Source organism: Mesocricetus auratus, unplaced genomic scaffold, assembly GCF_017639785.1.
Source record: "Mesocricetus auratus isolate SY011 unplaced genomic scaffold, BCM_Maur_2.0 Super-Scaffold_100013, whole genome shotgun sequence".
Taxonomy (NCBI): domain Eukaryota; kingdom Metazoa; phylum Chordata; class Mammalia; order Rodentia; family Cricetidae; genus Mesocricetus; species Mesocricetus auratus.
Window position 1 is genome coordinate 7,417,137 of NW_024429196.1, and position 26,436 is coordinate 7,443,572.

At 47.4% G+C, this 26,436-nt stretch overlaps 2 long non-coding RNA genes across 4 annotated transcripts in view; one reads left to right on the top strand and one right to left on the bottom strand.

Moving 5' to 3' along the window:
• The first annotated feature begins 4,453 nt into the window (after window positions 1-4,453).
• LOC110341943 lies at window positions 4,454-15,113 on the top strand. The gene is made up of 4 exons (XR_002383943.2): window positions 4,454-5,830; window positions 6,278-6,437; window positions 7,662-7,788; window positions 14,584-15,113. It is a non-coding gene; the product is annotated as an uncharacterized LOC110341943 (long non-coding RNA).
• A 4,605-nt stretch (window positions 15,114-19,718) lies between these two features.
• The window catches only part of LOC106022227, a 37,487-nt gene continuing 30,769 nt past the window's right edge, over window positions 19,719-26,436 (bottom strand). For all 3 annotated transcript variants that reach the window (XR_005880668.1, XR_001197254.3, XR_005880667.1), the window contains exons 5-6: window positions 25,580-25,890; window positions 19,719-20,333 (exon numbers count right to left, since the gene is read on the bottom strand). This is a non-coding gene — a long non-coding RNA (uncharacterized LOC106022227). The remainder of the gene's footprint in view (window positions 20,334-25,579; window positions 25,891-26,436) is intronic.

The following is a 26,436-nucleotide window of genomic DNA, read 5'->3' on the forward strand; positions in this document are numbered from 1 at the left end:
GAGTGTGTAAGGGACTGTGGGGCCTCAGGGATGAGCCTGGGCTCTCATCTAGAAAAGAAGACCATCAGGATGAGAGGACAATATGAGTCCATCACAAGTCTTCTTATATAACACTGTGTAGGCCCCAACAATCTTCACCCTGATATGAACTGTGCTTTTGTAAAGGCTTTCCATACAACCTGGTGCTGATAGAGAGGCCTTAGATCTGAGGGTGGAGCTCTGGCTTTGGCTCTTTTGGGGGCCGCGTGACTGCACTTGACACAGTTGCTCTTGGGAGAATACCATTCTCCCTTGACCTGAAGAAGAAACCCTCTCATCCTCATTAGGGCTCCCATCAGCTTTCCTTGGAAAGGTTTACACTTGGAAGTAAATATTCCTCAGACCAGGACTGATCAACACTTGCCCAGCTCTTGGGTTCTGAGGATAAGTATCACACTTTCAGATAACTGGCCTTACACTTGACTCATAAATGTCCCTACCATGAAGGTTAGCTTGCTTGTAGGTGGTTAATTGGACTTCCTTCCTTTCTTCCTTCCTTCCTTTCTTCCTTCCTTCCTTCTTCCTTCCTCCTTCCTTCCTTCCTTCCTTCCTTCCTTCCTTCCTTCCTTCCTTCCTTCCCTCCCTCCCTTCTGTTTTCCAGAGGCAGGGTCTCTCTGTGTAGTCCTAACTGGTCTCAAACTCAAAGATCCACCCATCTCTGTCTCTCAAGAGCTGGGATTAAAGACGTGTGCCATCATACCTAGCCATGGATTCTTCTAAGAAACAACAAAGTAGGTCACCATAATCTGCTCATCACAAAGGACCACATGGCTGATGCTTCTAGGGTTGAATTGCTGGGCCCCACATATTTGTCCCAGGAAGGATGGTGGGCATGACAAAGGCTGAGGGTCTTTGTGGCTATACCGTCAGCCACCTCTGACTTTGTGTTCCATTTGTCCCTGCAGAGACTTGATGCTCCCAGGCAGCACTTCTCGGTGTGACTCGCTGTAGGAAGAGGGGTCGGGGCTGAGCACAGCCAGACTGGGTTAACCTGGGCAACCATGCAGACTGACTGCTGGTTGCTTGTCTCAGTCCTGGTCCCTCCACTCCTGTGCCTGTCTCTCCTGCTCAGATACAGTGCCAGTGGGGATGGGAAGCGAGGATAGTAGGTGGTACAGGGTGGTTCCTTCTGGTCAAGGTCGCTTTACACTGTCACTGTCCTCTCATTTCTCTACCTCACAGAGAAGATGCTCGGGAGGCCGAAAATTCCACCCAGGTCGAGCTGTGTGGAAGCCGCAGAGTCAAACTCACAGCTAAGCTTTGTTGAGCTGAATTGGTGCTATGGTTGGTACCACATGCCTCTGTGTATTGTAGGACACCCATCCTGTCTCTCTGATGCTTCAAGATCCCTTGGGGGGAGGGGACTGGAGCCATGTGCTTTCTAGTCTGCTCTTGGCCTCTCTCTGGACTGACCCTTAATGCTGGGAATTTTCCTTCTGGCAGAATGGAGAGCCAGGGGCTAATCTTATCTTCCAGGACCAGAATGGGACAAGCTACAAGCTGGCCACCCTCTCCTCTGGTCCCATCTTCCTCCCCCAGCCTTTGAAGAAAGCTGATGGCTGCAGCAAGTCCTGACTGTAGGACCACCTCATAGAAAGATCCTCTGTTGGGAACATATCTCCTTTAGGATTTTGCTCCACAGAGATCCAAGATCTGGGGACAGACTCAGGAGGAAGCTCCCAGGGGACTCCTGGTAGGCGGCAAACTGTGGCTGTGTGAGGTGGGGCTGGGGGTGGGGGTTGGGGTAGGTTAGAGGTTATGATTTGCCTTCTACCTGTTGAGAAGTAATGACAACATTCCCACAAAGGAGTTGCGGGTGTTCTGGCTGCGAGTATCTGCACTGGGTCCAGGAGTCTACTAGGTGACAAAAAGTATCTCAGAATGAGGGGGCTGGGGAAGAACAGAGGGGCGCAGGGTTGCTGGGTAGGCAACAGTCTAGAAACCCCAAACGGTGGCTGTGCAGTGAGGCTTCATCTCTCCTGCACCATTGTGCCTCTAATAAACCCTCCTCTGTAGGCTGCATGATTTCTGCTGAGTCTGCTTCTGATGAACTACTGGAGGATAAAAGGGATTAATCCATTGCCCTTCTCAGAGGTAAGAAAACAAACAAACAAACAAACAAATAGCTTTTGGAAGCTGGAGAGATGGCTCTTTAGAGGGTTAATTTCTTCCAGAGAACTTGGTTTAATACCCATTTAATGTGGCTTAAAACAGCATATAATTCCAGCTACAGGGATCCAACCTGCTTATTCTGGAACCTAGGGAACTTACATACATGTAAGCATACACTCATATACACATATGTAAAGAGAAATCTTTTTAAAAACATTCAGTTATTATGGAAATTGTATATGGCATAACATGATTGCTTTTCAAACTAAATCATGCAGTCCAACTACTTTCATTTTGCTGTGTATTTTCTGGCATATAAGCACAATTCATTTGATTATCATCATTCAATGCCTGTTGCATTGTCCTGGGGACTCATTGATGCCATTGAGAGATTCTATAGTAAGAATAACCTCTTCGTTTTTTGTTTTTTGCCTTGATATAAATTCTGGTGGATTTAGCCAAAGGAAAGTTCTACAGGACTAAGCCGAGTGTGAGACAAGATCCTGAGGCTGTGGTGAATTTGAAAATTGGTTGGTCTAAGCTGGGATGTGTTATAGAAATAATATTAATTCTGAGTTAGGAAGACTTACTGTAAAACTAAAAACATAAACCATCTCATTCACAATATCTTAGGACATAAGGTCAAAAGAGATGTAGTTCAAATAAAGGGCACAAAGCTGCAGCCAGGTAGGATAACTGACTGAACAGTCTCAGCCTGGAGATAACTGTAGGGCACTGCACACAGAAGGCCTGGGGACTTATCTGACCACAAACAGAGAAAGGAAGGTGACTGAATGGTATGCTGCTTTGCCTGACTCCAGCAGTCACTTCGCCACACATATGGAGATGAAAATAAATGCATCAAACCAGCAGGCTGTACATATACATATATATCTATGTGTGTGTGTGTGTGTGCATGTATATACACACACACACAAAAACAGGTTTGTACTTTTGTGTGTGTGTGCACGTGAGTGTGGAGGTTAGTGCACACACAGCTATTAGAAAGTTTTAAATTAAATGTGACATTATAATGAATTGAAACAGACTACAGAGACAAAAATAAATAGCAAAAAAATGCAATTTTAAGTAAGGAAGCTGGTCATAAAACGATGAATGCATTATGAAGCCGCTTACCAAATGTTTAAAACTTTGCAGAGTTACAGGGTACAACTGTGCACACACAGAACACTTACAGTCTTAAACCATGCATGAGAACAGTACCTGAACATCAGATTATTCATCTTTTTTCCCAGGCTCTCTTGATGTCTGAGCCCGTTTGCTTCTAATTCCCTTTGTCACATCCTAACCTGAATGAGGGTCAGAGCCCAGCCAGGAAGTGCTGGTTTACAGGTTTGATCTCTCCTGGTGATGCAGGGACAGCTGGACAAGCAGACATGTTTTCAAGACAGGTGGTACTGAGGTGGTCATTCCTGCCTCTTAAGGCCAGGAAGAGGCAGAGCAAGGAAACATTTCAGATACAAGGCCCATGGCCGGGCCAGGTCTTAGCCCTCAGGGACAGGTCAGCAGAAAGAAGCTCTGGATGTAGATGGTGGTCAGTGTGTGCCCAGGTCCTGCCCAGATACTCAGGTTTGTCCGGTCTGAGTTCCTTCCACTATGGCTGAGGAGGGTAATGTTCATGTTCAATGGCTGTCTCTAAAACGAAGTGAAATGACTGTGTAAGCCTTTGTCAGTGAAATAGAGTGGGGCGTACTGTGTTGCTTCAGAGCCTAGGCCTCTCTTCTAAACCTGTCTGACCAGTCTCAGCTTTGCCTCAGCCAAGATCCTGTCTTGTACTTGGTTGGCTGCAGGTATTATGACCACTTTACAGAACAGAGAGGTGACAGTTCTGTGACCTTCAGAGAGGGAGGTGTTACTGTGGGGAGCTGGGGAGATGGATCAGCAGAGACCTTGTCACTCAGTCAGACAAATCTTGGGAGCATCTTTGGTCCCTCCTGTACCAGGTCACCTCCCAGGAACCTTGCTGAGAATCTAGAACAGCAGTTCTCAACTGATGGGTCATGACCCCTTTAAGGTGGAGCAACCCTTTCACAGGGGTCACAATCAGATATCTTGCATAGAGATATTTATGATTCATACAGTAGCAAAATTGCATTTATTAAGTGGCAATGAAAATAATTTTATGGTTGGGGTCACCATAGTGTGAGGAATTGTATTAAAGGGTTGCAGCGTTAGGAAGGTTGAGAACCACTGCTCTAGAGTATTGAATGGTGACCGGGCAGGCAGGGTAGCAACTTCCCGAGGGGAAAGCTTTATTTCTTTGGGGTTTATTCAGTGTTTATAAAGACAAGAGCTTACTTCTGAAGATGCCCATAAATCACTCACCACCACTTTAATTTCCCTTTTTAAAATCTTGTTTTCTTGATAGAAATGAGCAGAGACAAAACCAACATCTTACCTGCTGTGGGAAAGCCTCCAGGTGCCAGGCTATGCCCTCTCTCACCCACCTGCCATCAGAGCAAGTGGACCCTTGGGAAAGAAGCTGTGTGCACAGTGACTCCTCTTGTCCCAGCTCCTGGAGTCTGCAGGAGACGGGCAGCTTCCTTCTTCCTCCCCGTTCCTTTTTTTCTTAGCATTTGTGTCCAGGTGGCTACCCATTTTTACATCCCACTTCAGAAAAACGTGAAAAGGGACTCCTGTGGGAAAGGCCCTGAAACTTTGACCTCAGTGTCTGCGAACAAAAGGAGTCATGTAGGAAAGCAAAAAGCCTCAGTAAGATCTCTAGCACGGGGATGTGAGACTTGCAAACCGAGTACAGATGCCTTTGCAGCTGGTTCTGCCTCGAACACTCACGGTCCTACTGTGGATAGATCCCATCTGGGAGCAAGGAGCACCAGAACCTAACCTTCAACCTCACTATCTGTCTACTGCTCCCCACAGTCTTCCTGGAGTGTCAGCAGGGCCCTGACTCTTGTAGATATTATCTTTCTCATCCCTCTGAGCTGGCAAAAAACAGAGAGGCAGAAGGGATGCAGCTGACCCCTGAGTTACAGTTTTAGGACTGGGCTGTTTTCCCTGCCCCACTTTCGTAGCTGGGGCTGGTTGGAAGGCAGTTGGGGGCCCTGGTAGTGGTATACGCAACAATGTTTTTTCTGAGATCCTTACAGGGCAGCTTGACTCTGCCTCTCACTGGAACTAGGCTGCAGTGTTGGTCTGGGATCAGCAGGAGGCCACTCACATCAGACCTCTGCAGCATCGTTTCCTGGCCCATTGGTGACTTGCTCTACTAAAGTCCTCTCTGAGGACAGGATCTGACCTAATTGTAAAATTATCACGGGAGCATCTCAAGAGGAACTACTCCTGCAGCAGTGATCTGGGCCAGGCAGTCATGATGCTGATGTACTCCTTGACATTGTGACCAAGGGCCCCAGAGGGCTGAAAGTCGAAGACACTCAGTCCATGGGGAACATCCTGCCCGGAGAACAGGGGATGGTGTCAGGCCTGCAGAACCCCGCCCGTAACTGCCAACAGTGCCTCATCAGTCACTCCACTACCACCTTTTCTGGGGAGCATCAAGCAGGTGTGACCTCTACACACCATGGGCTCCAACTTTCTCGCTCATGTATTCATTCTTCAGCAAATGTTTGCCGGGGACCTACTGTGTGGTGGCTGCTTTGCTGATGGGATTCACACGAGAGTGGACGGCAAATATCATGAGGTGACAATGCTTGTGGTGGGGTTGGGACAGACACTGTGGGGAACCGAGGCAGCGCAGGAAGGGTGAGGAAGCCTTTTTTGGCGGGGAGGGCTGACACACACACAGGTCAGCACCTGATACAGATCCACACAAGAGATATCAAGAGCGAAGGGGATGCGAAGGTCTTAGTGAGGCTGAGAGAGGAAGCTGTCTTTCAAGAGGTTGAAGGGCAGAAGGCAACTTGGTGAACTGAGAGCTGAATGACGTAGGCTTGAGCTGCAGTGCAGAATTATTGGAGGATTTTAAACAGGAGGACATAGCCCGATTTGCATATTAAGAAAACGATTGCCCAGCTGCTGGGTGAAGCTGCCTTTCAAAAGCACAAAAATAGAAGTAGGAAGACCGGCTAGGAGGGCATCACAACAATCCAGACAGGGAATAATCACTGTTATTATCCGCATTTCTCAGGGGAGCTCACAGCAGGTAGCAGGCTGCGCTTTCATTTGCATAGTGAATCAGCACGGAAGCCTTGCTCCTGTCATCTCATCGGATCTTCAGAGCAGCCCTGGATCGGGTTAGCTAGCACTGGTTCCTAGGCTAAAATCAGTCTCCAAAACAATGGTCCTAGGTAAGAGAAGGCCTTGTTGGGAACTGGGAGCCTGGCTTACCCCTAGGCCTCCTGACCTATCTGAGCTCTGTCTACTTCCTGAACTCCCCCCAGGCAGAGTTCCCCTGGTCAGAAGGAGTAAGTGGAGCGGCCAAACTAGGTAGTGGAGGCCCAGAATCCTGCTGACCAGAGCCTAAGGGGCCTGGGAGGAGCCTGGGTGCTAGGCCCTGCTAGAACAGAACCATATGGCGAACACAGCACATAAGATGTGCTTTGGCTTCCAAGCGCCTAAAATCTAGTCAGAAACAAATGGAAGGCTTCAATAAATAATTTAAGAGTGTGCAGCAGATTAAAAGGCTTATATACAAATAAATAACTTTAGGAGGAAGCTAGGTCTTTTCCTAGGGACAAATGGCCCTGAGTACTATTTTGAAAGCAGTGTTTTCACTTGGACCTTGATGGTCTCCTGGGGCAGTTACTGGCCTGCTTAGCAAGGTCACTCACATCATTTGATCCACACTATACTGAAGCAGTCCTTACCCAGTGCCCCCATTTTGCCCAGCAAACTCCCCCCATACTCAGTGTCTAATACAATCGCTGCTTTGTTGACCTCATGAATTCTGTGCCTCTGGAATGTGGAAGGTCAGACTGGGGATGGCTGGGCTCTGACTCAGCATGCCTAAGCCTCAGTTTTGAACTCCACTGGCTAAGTGCCAGAACCTGGGACCCTTTGACAGTTATGTGGCAGGCAATCTGGCTGGGGAGGTGCCAAAGCTGAACTGAATGGGGCTGCTATTCAGTATGTTTCAGTGGGGTCTCTCCATGGGCCAGGGGCCTTCTCACATCATCGGGGCTCCAAGAAGTCTTGCTTCAGCCATGCAAATCAGAGGTCCCACTGTGAGGGCTACAGGGAAGACAAGCCACTTGGCTTTTGTGTCCCACCTGAAGGTGCCTCTACCCTAGTCACCAAGGCACAGCATTGCCCAGGGTCACTTGTGTATGTGAACCCACACCAGGTGGGTTCCAGGGTCCTGCCGCATACTGGAGAGAACATCAATACTCAGCAAGTGAAAGCCACTTTAGTGTGCTACATAGTTTATAGCTGTAAACCAAGGGCAGCAAACACATATTTTGATATGAAATAAAGAATCTGAGCACAGAATTGTGCTGTGGTATAATAATAAAATGCTGATATTTAGCCCATGGACCAGGACACAGAAGTACTTACTATTTATTACCTTGCAGGAGGGGATGGAGAAGAGGACCCAGCTCCCAAGTGTGCAACATGAGCAGAGACTGCTGTGAAGACAAAGGAATGAACACCAGTTGAGATTCCTGGCCAAGGAGCATCAGTGAAGATGGTTTCTGGAAGGTTCGTTTTCATCAGGTTTTAAAAGAGGAAAAAAAAAATGTTTACTTTACACGAATGCTGCCTTTAAATAATCTCTTCTCATCAAAGCTTATGTTTGGAAGTACTTAGTGGGAATTAATAGTAACTATGTGCTTGAGATAAAAATAGAGGGTGGAGAGAGGGGGGAGAGGGGAGGGAGAGAGAGCATGTGAGAGAGAGAGGGAGGGAGGAAGAGAGAGAGAATGCTGAAAGAAGAATAAAAGAGAGAACTCTAGAAGAGGAAACATCAGAGTGTCCATGTGAGAAATACCAAGGAAAGTGCTCTTTGACTGTCTAATGCTCCAGTGGGTCCCCAAGGCCATCACCTTCAAGATTGATGCAAGCAAGTTTCCGTTGGTTTCAGAGTGTGTGACAGAGGAATAAATTCCTGTCAGAGGAACGATGTGATGTGTGTATGCACCTGTCTTGGTTTATAGTGATGTGATAAAACACTGGCCAAAAGCAGCTGGGGAGGAAAGGACTTATTTGACTTACATATCCCAGGTCATAGTCCATTGAGGGGCTATGGCCAAGGCCGGAACCTGGAGGCAGGAACTGAGGCAGAACCATGAAGGAGCACTGCTTACTGGCTTGCTCAGCCTGCTTTCATATATCACCCAGGACACCTGCCCAGTGGTGGCACCACTCACAGGGACCTGAGCATTTCCACATTAATCGTTAATTTTTAAAAATGCCCTACAGACTTGCCTACAGGCAATGTAATGGACATATTTTCTCCACTGAGATTTCTCTTCTCAGATATGTATAGGTTTGTGTCAAGTTTAAAAAACCAGCCAATACCTAAAGAAAGAACAATTTACATTGATTTGACTCTCTCTCATTGTTTTAAAGTGTTTTATGAGACACAACTCATCTAATATGAAATCCACCCATCTAAAGTACAAATTGGTTTTGGTTGGTATAATCACAGCAGTGTAACCACCAGTACATTTTAAATTAGATGCTCTGGACACACTAGCTAGCTAGACTACACAAATCAGCAAGTTCTGGTTCGCAAGATACCCTGATTCAGTAAACTAAGAGGAGAATTATTGAAGAAGACACCCAAAGTCAGTCTATGGCTTCCACATGCAGGAGCATATCTGTGCCCTCATATACCCACATACATTTGAACATGTATGCATGCACCACAAGCGGAAGGGGGCGGAAGGGGAGAGGGAGAAGCGAGGGAAGAAAAGCTCCATCCCATTTAGTAGTCACCCCTATTACTCTTACCACGTTGGGGGCCCAGTAGCCTAAGTGGCAGGAGTCCCTGAGTAGCCTCATACTTTTAGCATGGAGCAGTAAGGATGTAATCTTCCCCACTGGGGCCAGTGCAAACCCAGGCAGCTCAGCGGCTCCCCCCAGTTAGGCTGTGAGTTCTGACCCTCAGCTTGGGGTGAGGAGTCAGGAAGTTGACCCTGTTCTGAGAATGTTTCTTCACCTTCCTGGGTGTTCTTCACAGTTGCCATGAAGACATTGAGCAACACAGTCCCAACAGTGCTTCTCGGGTCTAAATTCCTTGAATTTTGTCTTGCCTGATGTCTTCTTGTCAGGCCTGCCCAGGGCATGCTTCTGAAGGTGCCCTTTTCTTGTGTCTGTCAGTACAGCTGGTGTCATTTCCTGCCACGTGTCCTGTAAACCTCAGGGTCTGAGCCAAGTGTGGAGAAAGGGGAAATAAGGGAGGCCATGGCAAGCTGGGAGGGACAAACCCTTGGCTTTCTTCCTTCCCATAGACTGGTGTAGTTCAGGAAACCTCGCCTGTGTTAAGAGAAGCTTTATCTTGCTAGCCGCTTTGGTTTATCACCCGCCAGTCGCATGGGCTCTGCCACATTGTAGTCCCCAAATAAACACACAGGAGGCTATATTAATTATGAAGCTGTTGGCCTTGCTTGTCTCTTACTGGCTAGCTCTCCTTAAGTAATTACCCCATAATTGTTAATCTAAGTATGTCTCTTACCGGATAATAGTTCTGGGCTTCCTACCCCATGGCGTCACATGTCGACTCTCTTGTGTTTCTCCTTCCCAGAGTCCTCCTGGACTCCTAGTCCCTCCTATCTAGGTTTCCTATTGGCTCAACAGTACTTTATTGACAAATGCACAGGACTTCCCCCAACACGCCTGCTTCCCTACCAGCCTGTGATGTGGCCATAGGCCTCTTTGTGGAGTCAGCTTTGCCTGGATCCCCTCTGTTCCACCACCACCTGCTCTGATGTCCAAGCTTTGGGATGGCATAAAGATGTCCCAGGAGTAGCCTCAGGATAAAATGGAGGAGCCTGTCAGAAAGCAGCCATCCAGCGATGCACAGGTCCATTGAATATCTTGCTACTTCAATGAGCTGATGGGAAACACACACATGCTCAAGTACACACACGGGGATGGGGTGAGGGAAGAGAACACCTTGGTTATTCACTATCAGCTCTACCCCTTGAGGAGCCCACCCTCAATGTTTCCTTATCCCTTCTCTCATCCCACATGTATAGTCTTCAAAGTGTAAGTCTGACTGTGTAGGTTTCCTCTCTGGAATCCTCCACTGGTCAATAAAACTCCAACTCCTCGACTGAGTCCAGAGACCCTGCCTGGCTCTTCCACACTGACTTTGCTGGATCCCAAGCAGGGGTTTGGGCACTTCAGCATGTTCTGTACACACAAACCCTGGCGAATCTCAGAAGGTGGTGACTCCATCAGGGTCTACAAAGAGATGATCAGGTTAGCATGACACTGTGAGTGTGTCTGGCTCCATGTAACTGGGTTCCTTGTAAGAGAAGATCAGGACATAAACCTATGTGGCTAGGAAAGACATCATCTGCAAGCCCAGGGGAGGGGGCCTCAGGAGGTGCCAACCTGATGACATCTCTGCTCTGACTTCAGCCCACAGTATGAGGCATGAACTTCATCTGTGGCTTTAGTCATAGTCTGGGGCTGAGAGGGACACCTCCTCACTGCCTGCCTCTGCTTAGACTTCCTACCCAACTCCTAGACATCTCAACCTTGGCCAGAATCCTAAGGTCAGTTTTTTTCTCTTGTAGAAATTCTCTAATGAACTCTGGATTGGGCCATGGATTGCTTCCATGGATACCCATGTGTCTAGTGGGTGTCATGGATGCAGGCTTCTACCTGGAAGGATTGGGGGGGCAAAATTTCTTCCTTTCTCCTCTCCCACCTTCCAAGTGTTGCCCAGTGGCTATACCTCCCATCACAAGGGATCCAGAGGGGCCAGATCCCATTTCGCCTGTCATAGCTCCCTGATGGTCTAAGGTCTCAGGTGCACCTGACATTCCTAGAGACCAACAGTTCACCATAGATGTCAGGCTTGCCTGTCCCCAGAACCCAGGTCGGTGTGCTGACATGAGAAGGCAGTCTCTACCCTGCCACTTCCTGACAGTCCAGCTTTGCTTCATAAACAAAACAGGCCACTTTTTGGCTAAGATGGATCATTTAAAACAGTCATTTGTAATGACAACATATTACATCACTTTTTTCAAAGATAATCTTAAAAGGAGTGATATTTCCAGAATATCTGTGTCAACCAGGGTATGCTGTTGGGCACACAGGAGGTGGGTGTCTTCCGGTCAGAGAGTAGCTTCCCTAAGCAGAAGCAGGCATAAGATCTGCCCTCCAGGTTGTTCAGTGGAGTTGAGGTCTGGTCATTGCCATCCAGGTGATGTCTGTGACTTTGTGAGCTCAAGGACCAGAACATAGATTGCTGGTGGCAAGGCAGGTAGCATTGGGGTGGAGGAAAATATAGAATTTGGGGCTTAGAAAATGAATCTGTCCCTGTAGGTTGCTGGGAGTCACCACAGCTTTTTAGGTAAAGAGTGACCTGATAATATTGATTTGCTCTTCCAGGTCCAGGCAGGAACTTTGACTGGAATAAAAACAATGTCACTCATGCCAAGGTTCCATGTCACAAAAAGAATATGAGCTGTGGTCAGACCTTCCAAGAAAATAGGAGAAATGAGAAACAGCAGCCAAGTTTCACATGCAGGCCAGTTCCAGTTGGCAAGACACTGAAGCCCTCTCCCCCTGATGCTACACAGAGAAGGCAGCCTAAAGAAACTCGAAGCTAATCCTCAGTTTTCTATTGTTCAGCCGCCCAGTCTGCACCTTAGAAGGAATGTTCGTTTGAAATGACCTCTCAGCTTTTTGTTCATTGTTTTACTTTTTTCTGTAGCTCTATTCTTGTTGGGACATGGTGGTGCATGCCTGAACCTCAGTTCTTGGGAGATGGAAGCAGGAGGATCAATAGCTCAAAGTCTTCCTTGGTTACATAGCAAGTTATGAGCCATCCTGAACTATGTGAGAATCTCTATCAAAAATTCAAAGTATGCAGGTGGTGATGGTGCATGCCTTAATCCCAGTACTCAGGAGGCAGAGGCAGGTGGATCTTTGAGTTAGAGGCCAGCCTGATCTATAGAACAAGTTCCAGGACAGCCAGGGCTACACAGAGAAACCCTGTCTTGAAAAACCAAAAAACAAATCAAAGTGTTAGTTTATTAATTTAAAAACAAAGCAAAACCCTGACCTCTTCAGAGACTCTTCCTCTGTGGCATGGATGCTCACTCTACTCTAAGATTTGAATTGTAGTTCTGTCTTCTGGTGCTCATTTTACCTAGCCAACCCTTCAGTGGGAATTTTGATTCAAACAATGGTCAACTGTTGCCTAAACCTAACCTAACCCTAATTCTTTTAACTTTCAGACCCTCCCACTAGGCCTCTGCCCCTTCACCTACAGGTTCCATGTTGTAGTCAAGGGAGATGAGGCTTCCTATGCAGCTGACCTCTCTGAGGCTGTCTGTGCCTCAGTCCCCAAGCAAAACCTGCAGCAGGTACCTGCCAACAAGCCTCACTGCAAAGAGAACAGCTGTGAAGGAGAGAGGATGAAAAAGCATGCTTGGAGGCAAAGAATATTATTCAAGGCAGTAAGAATATGCAGGAGGCAAAGAAAATCAAAGGTGTTCCCATATCTGTGGGCATATCCTCCTATAGGCCACACCTCCCACAGGACACAATCTCCCATAGGCCACACCCTCCCATAGGCCACACCTTCTACAAGACATACCCTCCCATAAGCCACACCTCCCACATGACACACCCTCCCATAGGACACTCCTCACACAGGACACACCTCCCATAGGACACACATTCCCATAGGGTACACCTCCCTCAGGACACACCCTCCTCCAGGACATAATCTCCCATAGACCACACCCTCCCACAGGACACACTCTCCCACAGGTCACACCCCAAAGGACACACTTCCCAAAGGACACACTTCCCAAAGGACACACTTCCCATAGGACACATCTTCCCATAGGACACACCCCACAGGACACTCCCTTCCATAGGCTACACCTTCCACAAGACATACCTCACAGGACACACCCTCCCTCCCATAAGCCACACCTCCCACAGGAACAACCAGAGCAGGGGATGTGCTGAGCTAAGGTGTTCAGCAGGACTCAGCACAAGGACATGTGAAGGGAGAAGGTGCCAAGTGTACTTCTAAGTCTTAGGAGGAAGACCAGAGAGTTCTAGACTATTAGAGGAAAGAAAAAAAACGCATGAATATGATATGCTTTCCTCTTAGTTTTTTTTTTTTAACTTTTTAAAGTAATGTTCTATAGTTTTCTGTATGGAGGTTTGTACATCTTGGGCCCCAAACTGTAGCAAGGTGAGTTGACGAGTAGAGTATTGATCCCAAACACACAGCAGCTAGCTTCAAACCTTCTCCACCCTGAGCAGGTAGAGGTGATCTTTCTGGTCTAATGTTGCAGAACTGTAGCTCCAGCTATGGAAGGCAATCTATTAAGATTTAACTGCAAGGTTAGTTTCATGTTGGAAGTTATCAAAGGAAGTAAATGGTAAAATCATCTTGTGGTAGTTTGAATGTAATTGGCTTCCATAATCTCACAGGGCGGGGCACTGTTAGGAGGTGTGGCTTTGTTGGAGTGGGTGTGGCCTTGTTGGAAGAAGTGTGTCACTGTAGGGGTGGGCTTTGAGGTTTGATTTACTCAGGAGACTACCCAGTATGTCAGTCAGTTTCCTGTTACCTGCAAGATGTAGGACACTCTGCTATTTCTTCAGCACCATGCCTGCCTGCATGCTGCCATGTTCCCTGCCACGGTAGACTGAGCCTCTGAACTGTAAGTGAGTCACCACAATTAAATGTTTTCCTTTATAAGAGTTGCCATAGTCATGGTGTCTCTTCATAGTGATAGTAAACCCCAACTAAGACACATCTCAACAGAAGCAAAATAATTTATGAAATAACTCTTAATTGTAAGAGGAACTTAAGTTAGAGATAGAACAGAACTTTAGCTTATTAAAGCTGCAATAGGACTGGAGAGATGACTCATGCTGTTAAGAGTGCTTGCTGCTCTTCCCGAGTGCCTGAATTAGGTTCCCAGCACATGTGTCAGTGTGCTCACAAGTGCCTGTGACTCTAGGGGGATCTGATGACCATTTCTGGCTTCCACTCATAATACACACACACACACACACACACACACACACACACACACTCACTGATTAAAAAAAATACAACAAATCTTTTATTAAGTGGCAAAAGTGATTTCTCCCTGAAGTTGAGGAGACAGATGTGTTCAAAAGTCCAGTGAAACAAAGAATATAAAAAAATATATAAATGTATTAAGAGTTACTAAGGGATCAATAAAACAATTGTAATTCCCAAATGATGTGTGTGTGTGTAAACTCCACATTAATCTATACACACCAATTACTGAAATTAATTCATTGATTTAACAACCCTTCTAGGTACTATGTGAGATACCAAAGACAGTGGCATCCATGCTGCAGCGCCCACGAAACTCTCACCTGTGATTCAAATGTAGCTGCTTTGAGTCATCCACATCTCTTTCCTGGAAAGGGAAGAAACAGTCATGGCTCCTAGATGGAGCTCCTGTGGAAATGATTGTACCAAGAAACAACGTCTTCTTCCAAGCTCAGCGGGTGCAATAGGCTGTGAACTATCCCAGGTTTTGTGAATTTGGAAAGATGAGAGAGGTTTCACCCATTTTAGAGAATATAAATCACAGTCTGAACTGGGGAATGCTGTGGGACTTACCGTACTGGATCTCACCGTGTAGCCCTGGCTGGCTTGGAAACTGCTATATGGAACAGGCTGGCCTCAAACTCACTAAGATCTGCCTGTCTCTTCCTCTCCAGTGCTGATATTAAAGAGGTTTGTCACCACAGCCAGCCTTTAATGTATAGTTTTTTTAAATTTCATACTGATGAAGTTATTGTGTAAGTATACATTTTTCAAAGAACTGCATTAAGGAGACTAGAATAAAATATAAATCTACTAATTCTGATAATTATAAAAAACATTAATGTATCCATTTAATGATTTACTACTAAAGTGGATATTAGTTATTTGCTAGGAAGACTGGCTTTACTGGGTTTTGGGACAGAGGGAGATACAAGCATTTTTCTTTCTTTTCTCAATTGTAAGCTCCAAATTCAGTTTGCTTTCTGAGCAGAGAGGAGGTGAATCTCTAGAGCTCACAGGATGTCTTTGTTTGGCTGTGGTGCTACATATTCAGAGGTGAGAGAGAAGAGAGGGAGAGAGAGAGAGAGAGAGAGAGAGAGAGAGAGAGAGAGAGAGAGAGAGAGAGAGAGAGAGAGAGAGAGAGAGACTGGAGTTGTCTTTCCTCCTCAAGTTCCACCTCTCTTTGTTGTCACACACCCACGCCCCCACACACCCCTCAAACCCTCAAATCCCAGTCCTGGTCCGGCTTTCCTTGAAACAGGGTCTCTCCTTTAATCTGAAGGTCATTGATTCAGTTAGGTGGGCAGGTCAATGAGCTTAAGGAATCCTCCTGTCTCTGTGTCTTATCCCCGTCCCACTGATGTGGTTAAAGCATGTGCCAACCCACCTGGATTGCAAGCATGGGTTCTAGGGGCCTGAATTCAGGTCTCCAAGCTCGCATACAAGCACTTCATTGACTGAGCAGTCTCCTCAACCCACATACTCAGTTTTGGTAAATGGCATGTGTGTTGTTGCAGATGATACTCATTGAATGGTATTCGAGCAACCCCTGAGCTGTAGGAATGGCTGTTCTTCTTCCCCTGGTGGAGAGCAATATTCCTGCTTTCCTTCTCTCTCTGTCACAGCACACGTCACATTTTATACACATACTAATTTTACATGGTACATATCCCCAACAGATTCCAATGTGAATAAATCATGTCTTCATAGCTAAAAGAACAAAATGCACAAGGACAATTGTTATTTTTAAATAACACCAACAAACCATTATTAAATGAAGTTGAAAAGCTATTTCTCTTTAAATTGAAATTGCGTATTATTTTGCGTGCTGTGTGTGGAGGTCATAGGACAACTTTTAGGAGTCAGCTCTCTTCTTCCAGAGCTCCCAGGATTGAACTCCATTAGTCAGGCTTGCATGGGGAGCACTTTTACTTGCTGAGCTATCTTGCTGGTCCCAAAGTAATTTTACTTAGTTCAAACAGCTGAGAATAAATCAAACAAAAGATGTGTTAAAAAAATCTGCAAGGAATCTATGAAACATCCCCGAGATACTGAAAAACTAAATAAACAGAAGAAACCCTTCTATTTATGGGTCAGTTACTGCTTCCTCCAAAGTGATCCGAGCAGATTTAATGAACTACTAATCCATATCCCAGCAGGATTTCTTGTAGAAAGTGACATGCTGGTTCTATAATTTATACAGAGGTGTAAAAGGACAAGAACTGCTAAGAAAAACGTACAGACAAATTGGAGTGCCTTCACTAGGAGATAGCAGGACTTACAAAGCAGCTGTAATTAAGGCCATATAATACTGCAGCAAGAATATGCAGATGGAAAATTAAAAATATATAATGTTGAGCCTATTAGGTATCCAGAAGATATGAAAATTATAAGAAAAATAATAATTTAAAAATAATTGCCATTTTACTTACATGAATGGTGTGTGTGTGTGTGTGTGTGTGTGTGTGTGTGTGTGTGTGTGTGTGTGATGTATGCGAGAGTGCCTACAGAAGCCAGTAAAGAGTGTAAGACCCTGGAACTGGAGTTAGACAACTGTGAGATGCCTGATATGGGTGTTAGGAAACGAACTTGGATTCTCTGTGAGGACAGTGGACATCGCTAACCACTGTGCCATCTCCCCAGCCTCCTAAGAACTGTTTTTTTCCAATGGAGTGGTGAGGCTAGCCCTGAACTCTGAGGCTGCAAACATCTTTTTGCCTTAGTCTTCTGTGATGGGGCTGGAGGCCACAGGTGCACCACCACTCCTAGCACGCGCAATAATCTAGGCCTTTGTCAGTCACACAAAGCAGTCTCAGGGAATGGGAGATCAAATGTGAAGATGAAGATGCAGGCTCACAGAGCGCATGGCTGGCGAACATCCCGTGTGGCCGAGGGGAGCTCAGCAGACAAAGGGGAAGATGGATACACTGGCCAGCATTAAAATGTAGAGTTTCTATTCACCAAGACCCTCCGCCGAAAGAATGAAGGGATGTCTGCCCCAGCAGCAGAGGACACAAAGGACTCCTACAGACAGATATGAAAAGGACAGACAGCCTTGAGGCAGCCACATGAGATCTGAGCAAGGGCTCGGGAAAGCAGCTGTTTCAATGGCTAATGAACAGCCATTATGGAAATTCAGGTCAAGGCCCCAGTGAGATGCCTCACCAGCATTGAGCAGGACTGCGGAAAAGGAGAGCGAACCTGGCAAGCAAGGTGGCAGTGTTGGGACTCACCCAGCTACTGCTGGGTGTCTGGGTGTCAGCCCTGCTGGATGGCCAATGCCTGGCTCACTCACCCCACAGTTCTAGTCTCAGATCTGCCTGCCCTTCCTCACCGTCACAACAAAAGGCTTCCCGTAGTAGCTCAAACCCAGGCACCACCCGAGTGTCCTTCTGCAGCAGAACACATGGATGCACTCTGCTGGGTTCACACAATTGACCCTAAGCAGTTGTGAATATACTGTAACTCAAAGACACAGATGAACAAAAGATGCCAGCAGCAAGAGCACTGCTGCGAGGCTTCCTTCCTATGAAGGCAAGCCCTACTCATGGCTATGGAAATGAGACTGAAGGCGCACCCCGAGGAAGAAGGGGCCCTAGGCAGGGCGTGCTGCTTCCTGTGAGCATCAGTGTTGTGACCTAAACTGTGTGCTCACTGAGGAAATGCCCATGGCTGCAAACTTACAGTGGAAAATGTTATGTTGTGCTAGCCATGTGCTGACACTGATAAAGATTATTATCATTTAAAGAGACAGCTGGGGAGATGGGTCCCTGTAAAAAAGCGCTTGCCATACAAAACTGGCAACTTGGATATGATCCCTGGGTCCCATGGTGGAAGGAGAGAACCTATATCAAAAGGTTGTCTTCTTCAGTAATAGTGGAGAGGCTACCTGAAATGCCCTTCCCTGATAATGAGTTTGACGACTACCTTATATGCCATCCTAGAACCTTCATCCAGTGGCTGATGGAAGCAGAGGCAGACACCCACAGCTAAACACTGAACTGAACTTCTGGAACCCAGTTGCAGAGAGGGGGGAGTGATGAGCAAAGGGGTCAAGACCGGCCTGGTGAAACCCACAGAAACAGCTGACCTGAACAAGGGGGAGCTCTTGGACCCCAAACTGATGGCTGAGAGACCAGCATGGGACTGATCCAGACTCCCTAAATTCGGGTGTCAGCGAGGAGGCTTCGGCAATCTATGGGGCCTTGAGTATTTATCCCTAGCATACAAATGGACTTTGGGAGCCCATTCCACATGGAGGGGTGCTCTCTCAGCCTGGACACATGGGGGAGGGCCTAGGCCCTGTCCTGGATGAAATGGTAGACTCTGGAGATCCCCCATGGAGGGCTTCACCCTTCCTGGGGAGAGGAGTGGGGATTGGGTGGTTGGTTGGTGGGGACAGGGGAAGAGTGGAGGGAGAGGGAGCTGGGATCAACATATGAAGCAAGCTTGTTTCTAATTTAAATAAAAAAAAGATAAACTGGGTGTGGGCCTTTAATCCCAGAACTCAGAAGGCAGAGAGGCAGGTGGATCTCTGTGAGTTCGAGGCCAGCCTGGTTTACATAGCAAGTTCTAGGACAGCCTCCAAAACAATACAGAGAAACCCTGTCTTGAAAAACAAACAAACAAAAAAGATAAAAAGGTTGTCTTCTTACTGTCACATAGATGCTATGTATGTCAAGCACCCCCACCCACGTACACATCATATACACACAACAAAAAAATTAAAAATTAAAAAAAATTAAAGGAATGAATGAGTTGGGTAGGTACCTTTCAGCATTTCTGAGGAGGGGTCGGGCTGGGATTCGCCATTTGTTTATCTTCAGACATCTCTTCTTTGGCAGAGCACAGTGTGGCTGGCACTAGTAGCCCTGTTCATAGCGCATTCGCACAGCACACCTCATGCAGTTCTCATGCCAGGTCCTCAAAGCTCTCGCCTTTCACCTATCTGCCTGACTGTGCCTTTCCTACTCCCAACCTGCCCTCCAGGGGCGACTTTCCCTTGACCTCACAAACCTGAACATGGTTCTGTCTTTAGAGTCCCTACATCACCAGAGAAGAAAGGGGAACAATACAGCACTTATAAACATCCTTCAGAGGTTGCAGGGGTCGCACGAAACTGATAGATTTTTGTTTTGTTTTTTTCAAGACGGGGTTTCTCTGTGTAGCTTTGGAGCCTGTCCTGGCACTCACTGTGTAGACTGGGCTGGCCTTGAACTCACAGAGATCCACCTGTTGAATACTTTTTAAGGCATCTAGAAATCTAAATATGTAAACCCAGAACTTCTTTTTAGAAGTAGGAGACTGCAATATACATGCGAGCAGACACAAGAAAACACAGACATGTACAGACACACATGAAAGCTTGCATACACACACACCCCCAAGACAGATTGACTGAAATTATTATGTGTTTTATATTTTCACATTCAATAAGCTCTTTTTCTTAATCCCTCCTTCTTCCTCCCCACTACTCATGTGCAAAACATAATAACAGTGTGGATAACTTTATTTAAAAACACAACTGGGTGTCTAAATGTGTCAGCTCAGGCCAGGCCAGACCAGCGACGTTTCTTCCCTCCTCTGCCCTGTCAGGGCCTCAGCAGCCATATGAAGGGTCTTATTTCAAGGCTGGGGTTTCCTGCAGGCTGTCTGTCCCCTCTGTCCTACAAGACAAACTCCTTGCCCAGGCCTGGCCCCGGGAAGGACAATGACAGGGCAGCAGGATCTGCAGATGCTGGTGTGGGCTCTTGGGCTGCCTGGCAGTGGCAGGAAGCTAGAGTAGGGCTCTGAGCAGGGGATTCCTGCTTATCCTTTCTCTCTTCCTGCTGGGTCCAAATGCCCCCAGGCAGCTGTGCTGGAGGGCACTGGCCTTGTCTCATCTTTCCTTTCCGTTGGTTCACTGTGGAGTCTGCAGGTTTCCACCGGAGACTTGAGAGACATGAACACCGGTCCTGTGAAGTTGGGTGGAGGTGTGCTTCCCATCTCGGAGCTCAGCTCACATTTGGAAAACCTGAAAAGGGCAGACCCACATTCCTTTTAGGTGAGATAGCGAGTTCCACATGGTGAAAACAATTTGAAATGAAATGTGTTAGAATGCTTTGGAAATGACGGTGCTTGGAGGAATGCAGGGATGAGAGGAGATAGTGTCTGCTCCAGGTACTGTCTGGGACATTTTAAAAACACGAGGCAAACGTCTCTCTGGGGGCTTGTGGAGAATGCCCCTATCCTTTCCTCCCTCTGCTGATCGATAATGGATGATGGTGCCTGCCTCCTGGGCTTCCCAGACCTGACCCCCACTTTGACCTGGGCCTGCACCAGGCAGACTTCATTCCTGGCCGCCACTGCCTATCCATGCTTGGTCTCATGGGTAAGGAGTGGGGGCGCTACATCATCTCTGCTTATCTCTAAATAAGTCCCACATGGTGGGAGGAGAGGACCAACTTCTCCACGAGTCCTCTGACTTCACATCCATGCCTTAGCACATGCTCATGCTTGTGTGCAGGCACAAGTGTGTGCATACACACACACACACAATTAATAATAATGATAAATAAATTTAAAACTTACAGAAGCATAGGCCTTCTCTGCAAATATGAAACAGAATTGAGACAACTGCCTTGGCAGGCAATGAAAGCCAGCTGCTCTATTCCCCTAAAATCATCACAGACCACCGTTCTCTTCTCATGTCCTAGGGCCCCAGTCAACCTCCCTGCTCCCCCTACAATCCCTCTGGGAGCAGCATGGGTGTGCTGCCTGTGCGAGTCCAACAGATGAGACTCAGTTCTGCATGGAGAGAAACTGAGTAGGGAAGTTGACAATTGAACAATGACAACGCTGTGAATGCATACAATACAATGGGACTCTGGGAAAGTGATAGGGGAAGGGGTGTGTGACAGTGGTCTACTAACCTGTCATGTCCCAGAGAGACCAAATGCTACCCAGAAGAGGGCTTTGCCATTTCTTGTATTCCCACACTTAGTGAAACGGCCCTTGCTAGAGAGAAAACTACATTCAACAGTGTTTACCTGTGGTCTCAGGGTTATGAGAGGACTGACCGTCTCTAGGTTGTAGTGATGCAGCTGTGGAAGCGTCACAGCGCAGTGTGCTGTCACACTGCGGGGGTTGGGGGGATGCTGCCAGGAGGAAACATGCCTGCCTGCTGGACAGCATGCTCACCGCTCCATCTGGTACCTTTCCTTGACGGCGTAGCAGACAGATGCCACTGGCTTATGCATGTAGCATCCTCTCCATCTTGAGCACGAACTCCAGCATATAAAAACAAGTTTACTGGAAACAGCTTGCAATGTCACACCAGCAGAGGTCTCGGACCTCTTCCCATGCCTCCTGATGTACCCAGAGGCCCGACCAATGATCTCTACCTGCCTTGTCCAGGTGTGTGAGTCACTCCAGGGTAGACACATGGTAATGAGTATCTCAGAAATTCTCACTGTTGTCAAATGACACAAAGCTGTAATGGACACCAAGTGTCACAAGACCAAAGCTGCAAGCAGGGGAGAGCTTGTGACATCAGCGAGCCAATCTATGGGGACAGGTGATCACTGAGCCTTGTTTTGACACCTGTCCTGTGAGGTCACACTGCTTGCTCTCTGCTCAGTCTTTTTCTCCACTGCCAGCTCTTGTCTGTGAGGGTATTGGGAACTGTGAGTTCCATGGATAGAGAAATGTCATTCATGACAAAGCAGAGATTTTTCCTTCAGAACATTTCAGGCAGGCTACTTGACCCCCTCCCCTGTTGCCATAAAAACTGTTGAAGTTCTAGATTAAACACACAGATTGACTCCTTTACAAGAGCAAACATCTGAAGAAGCAGCAGGGAAACTGGGACTTAAGGGAGAGCTGGCCTGGCTGCCAAGCCCTCTGCTGGACTAGGCACAACAGGGACCAGGGCCAGAAGTCAAGACCTGCGCTGACCCTAGCAGGGGCACAGGAGACACCCCGCAGGAGTGTGACTCCAGCTCTTCCGAAGCTGTGTCTGCCAGATGACACACCCATAAAAACCCGTCACCATTGCCCAGGGAACGCAGGAAACCCAGAAACAGATGTGCCCTGAGTTGCCCGGGCAGGTGAGGCCTGAAGCCTAGGGAATTAGCCACAATGGCCTTGTGGATCAATGTTACTTTGGCACATACTGTGAATAGTGGGCACCCATGTAAAAGAGTGAAAATAACCAAGTAAGGCAAAACATACACACAGCAACCATAGAGACAGCCAGAGCAATTATGCCTAGTTAAATATTGGAGTTGACAAAGATGGTCAAGCAACAATTCTCAGTACGTTTAAAGAAGTAAAGCAGGTTGGGAAGTAGCTTTTGGTGTCAGAATCTATAAAGAGATTCAACATATTTTTAAAAGAGTGAATAGGATTTTTGCAGATAAAAGTTAGTGTCTAAGAGTTAAAGTCACTTTGGACACAGAAGAACTCGCTCTAGGTACATGGGGGGCTGTTGTATGTCATACAACATTTTTCCCTCAGTGTCTTTCTGAAACCACCTTGTGGGGCCTCCTTTGGATGGAGAAAGCCATTCCTGTGCATGACTCATGGCACAGAGTCCGTAGCTAGACCCATGACTTGCCATGTGCCTGAGTTCTCTCCAGCCTAGAGAGGGCTCTGTAGGTCCAGACCAACGATACCACCTCAGTCTGGGATATGCTGCCATGACCTTGATTCAGTAACTGAGCAGGAATTCTGGAGTACAGGGATTCTGGAATGGAGAGTGGTTTGTCTCACAGTGCTCAGCACAACACTAGGCCACCTCTCTTTGGACGTCTCTGCAGATCAGAATGTACAGTAGCACTGAGGTTGGTTGTCTCAGCCCTATGGAATCCTTCAGTCAGTTAAAGGACTTCACTCAGTCCTTTAAACACAGAGTTCCCCAAAGCCTTTGAGATCCCAAGCATCATCTTGAGTGATGTCCTTGGTGACCTGAGAATGGCCTATGATTCCAGTTCTAGGAGATCTATTCTTCCAACCTCAGTAGACACCAGGTATAAATATGGTACATATACATGCATGCATACAGATACTCATAAAATACTTTAAAAAGTCGCACACATTAGCTGCATCCCACAATCTTTGATGTGGTTCTAATGTGCATGGTAGGCCTTCCCTGATCTCATTTAACATTTGTGATGCAGAGGCTATTATTTTATTGCTTATCACTCATGGCACTGGCCCTATGTCTTGCATCAAGTGGTTCCACAAAATATCACAGAAATCCATGAAGGATGATATTCTGTATTTAAGAGAATGTGCTCACTGGAACCCTTGTAGATCCACGAATGTTCTTGAAAGCCAGCAGCACTGACTCTTCAGTCCTGGGCGGCATGTGTCTTCCCCTCCTCATGTTCTCATATGTCTGGATGAGGTGACCAGGTGGCTCCTGATGAAATGGTTCTGAGCCCTGTCTGTGGTAGCGTGGGCTTCCTCTGGCTTGCACTTGCTTTCTCTGTCCTCTGTGCTGCAGTACTCCGATGCTGCATTCCTCAGCTTAGACGACGCCATGAGCTTCAGAAATACAAGGGGATAAAAGCTGAGGAAAGAGCTTGAATCTTGTCAGAACAGGGACACCTTTGTTTTCTTGTGACAAGCTTGAGGCAGCTGTCTCACAGAAGACACTGGCCTTGAGAAATTGGCCGGTACAGTCTCCTCGCTCAGGACAGCAAGCCGCTGAGAGCCAAAAGGTTAATGGCCAACAACCCTCTCCACGGCGGTCCTGTGACTCTGGGCGGAAGGGCTCCAGAGAACTCCAGAGCATAGTGCTGGCCAGGTGGGAGTGGCAGCAAGGGATGGCTCCCCTGTGACCACACTAGACAGGAGAGCATCCCGTTGGAGAATGCTCTTTAGGAAAGTAGGAGTCCCTTGTGAGGCCATCATCACCAGGTCTCCAGTTCCATGACAAGAACACAAGCCTGGAGAAGTTGCTTATTATGTGTTGGTTGTGTTCCCCCAGAGCATATGTGTTGGTATACATAACCCTGGGGTTTAGGATGGGATAAAACTTAGAGCTTGGGTCTTCAAAGGTACTTGAGCTAAAGGGAAGTACATTGGTGCACTCTTCTCCAGTATGGTAAGACTGCTTGCAGGAACAGGGAATGAAGAGAGTCACACCAGAGGGATAATTCAGTGTCACAGGGAAAAGGCTGACATCTGCTTGCCAAATTGCCTCCAATCCTTTTGTGTTGCTGCAGCAGGAAGCTGAGGCTTGGTAGTTTATAAAGACAGAAATTGTTGCCTTTGGTTCAGGAGACAAAGGCACTGGCAAATCAATGTCTGCTGAAGGTCAGTTTCTGGCCCATAGATGACCTCTTCACCTGGTTAAAGGAGGTAGCAACTCCCTGGGGTCTTTTATAAAGCCCCTAACTCATCTCCATGCTGCAACTTCCTACCTTGTCACCCAGCACCCCACCTCCTAACACCATTGCATCAGAACAGGATTTCTGCATGTGAGTTTTGGCAAGGCTCAAGCATCACTACAGAATGATAGGAAACTACCCAAATCCAGGAAGCAGAAGAGCTGGTTCCAATCCCCTATGCCTGGAGGCAGGGAGAGTCCTCCCCACCCCTGGTCCTCATCTGTGGCTTCTATGGCTTGAGATGCCCCAGGGACCTCCTGAAGATTGGTCCCAGATCCTCCACAGCCCTGGCATCCCACTCCTGAGAAAAAGCCTCAAGAGCTGAGAGATCCAGAAGACAGCCACGGGCATCTTGAGGGATCCCTTCCACCTATTTCTGCATGTGGGGACCCCTCCAAGGGCCTCCTTCACTGCCTTAGCCTGTTTTCATCCTGCCCACAGAAATGGTTTAATCTGATGAAAACCACATTCCCTCCCTCCCTGACTGCCCCCGCTGATGAGAGAAGCAGGCTCCCAGGAGCAAGTACTCCCTGTGCTCCAAGCCCAGTGTGGCCTCCTGATAGGTGCAGTCAGGCTGGAAAGGGATGCTGCATTTAGCTGACAGGTGCACTTTGCCTTTGCCTTTAGCTACATTATAAAACTATGCCTGGATGCTCTTTCAGCCTGGACACATGGGAAAGAACCTAGGCCCTTCCCGGGATGATGTGACAGACTCTGAAAATCCCTCATGGAGGCCCTTGCCCTCCCTGGGGAGCGGAGGGGGGTGGAGTGGGGGTGAGGGGCTGGGAGGATTGGGGGGTGGGGGAAGAGGGGAGGGAGAGGGAACTGAGAGTGACATGTGTAAAAAGTTAAATAAACTATGAAAAATAAAATAAAATTACACCTGTAAGTGAAAGTAATCCAGGCATGCAGTGAGCTGGTGATAGCGAATGTTACAGTCTGAGGAGCTCTGCCCAGGATGTGCCCACCACGGTGACTCTAAGACATGGAGAGAAGGTTTGGGTCCTTCCAACTCTGCCAGGGTCCTTGCACCACCGGCCTCCCCAGCATCGCATCTGTAATGCAGTGTCAGATGCCGCCGACCCTCAGCGATCATTTCCCCAGCTGCCACTGAAGGTGATGGACTTCAGCTGAGATTTGAAGGATCTGTCCAACTTTTGTCGGAGCCTGGGCATCAAAAGCTTTGGGTACCTCCTGTGGAACAAAGTGTGCAGGTATTCAGACAGACAGCTTACCTTTCGTGGAGTTTATGACTTAATTAGAGAGAGACATGAGAAGAATATGCAGGGCGGTCTTGGCCGAGGTCTAGCATGAGTGATAGGCCTAGCTAGCCGCCAGGTTCAATCACGGTTCTGGCCGTCCTCTCCTGAGTCATTCAGTCTCGGAGCTTTAGATTTTCATGGGAAAATTTCGAAGTACGTCCTCAAAAGAGCATAAAATGTATAGTATTCCCACTATCATTTATCACTCTTACTGTATCTTGTGAATTTTTTCAAGGACAATGACTGGAGAAAAGAACATAGGACACCTCACAAGGGTGGATATCTTGGGTGACATTATGCCCAAATCAAAGCCTCACTCCTCTCCTGGTCAGCCCTGAACCCTCCCTGGCAGCATTTGAGGATGTAGGATGTCACCTGCTTTCCCTGGTGATGGTCCAATAAAAGCAGTCACCGCCTTTGCAGAACTCTAGTCTTTCTTCTCTGTGCCGCCCTGTTCCCTCACCAGGCAGAAGCAGGC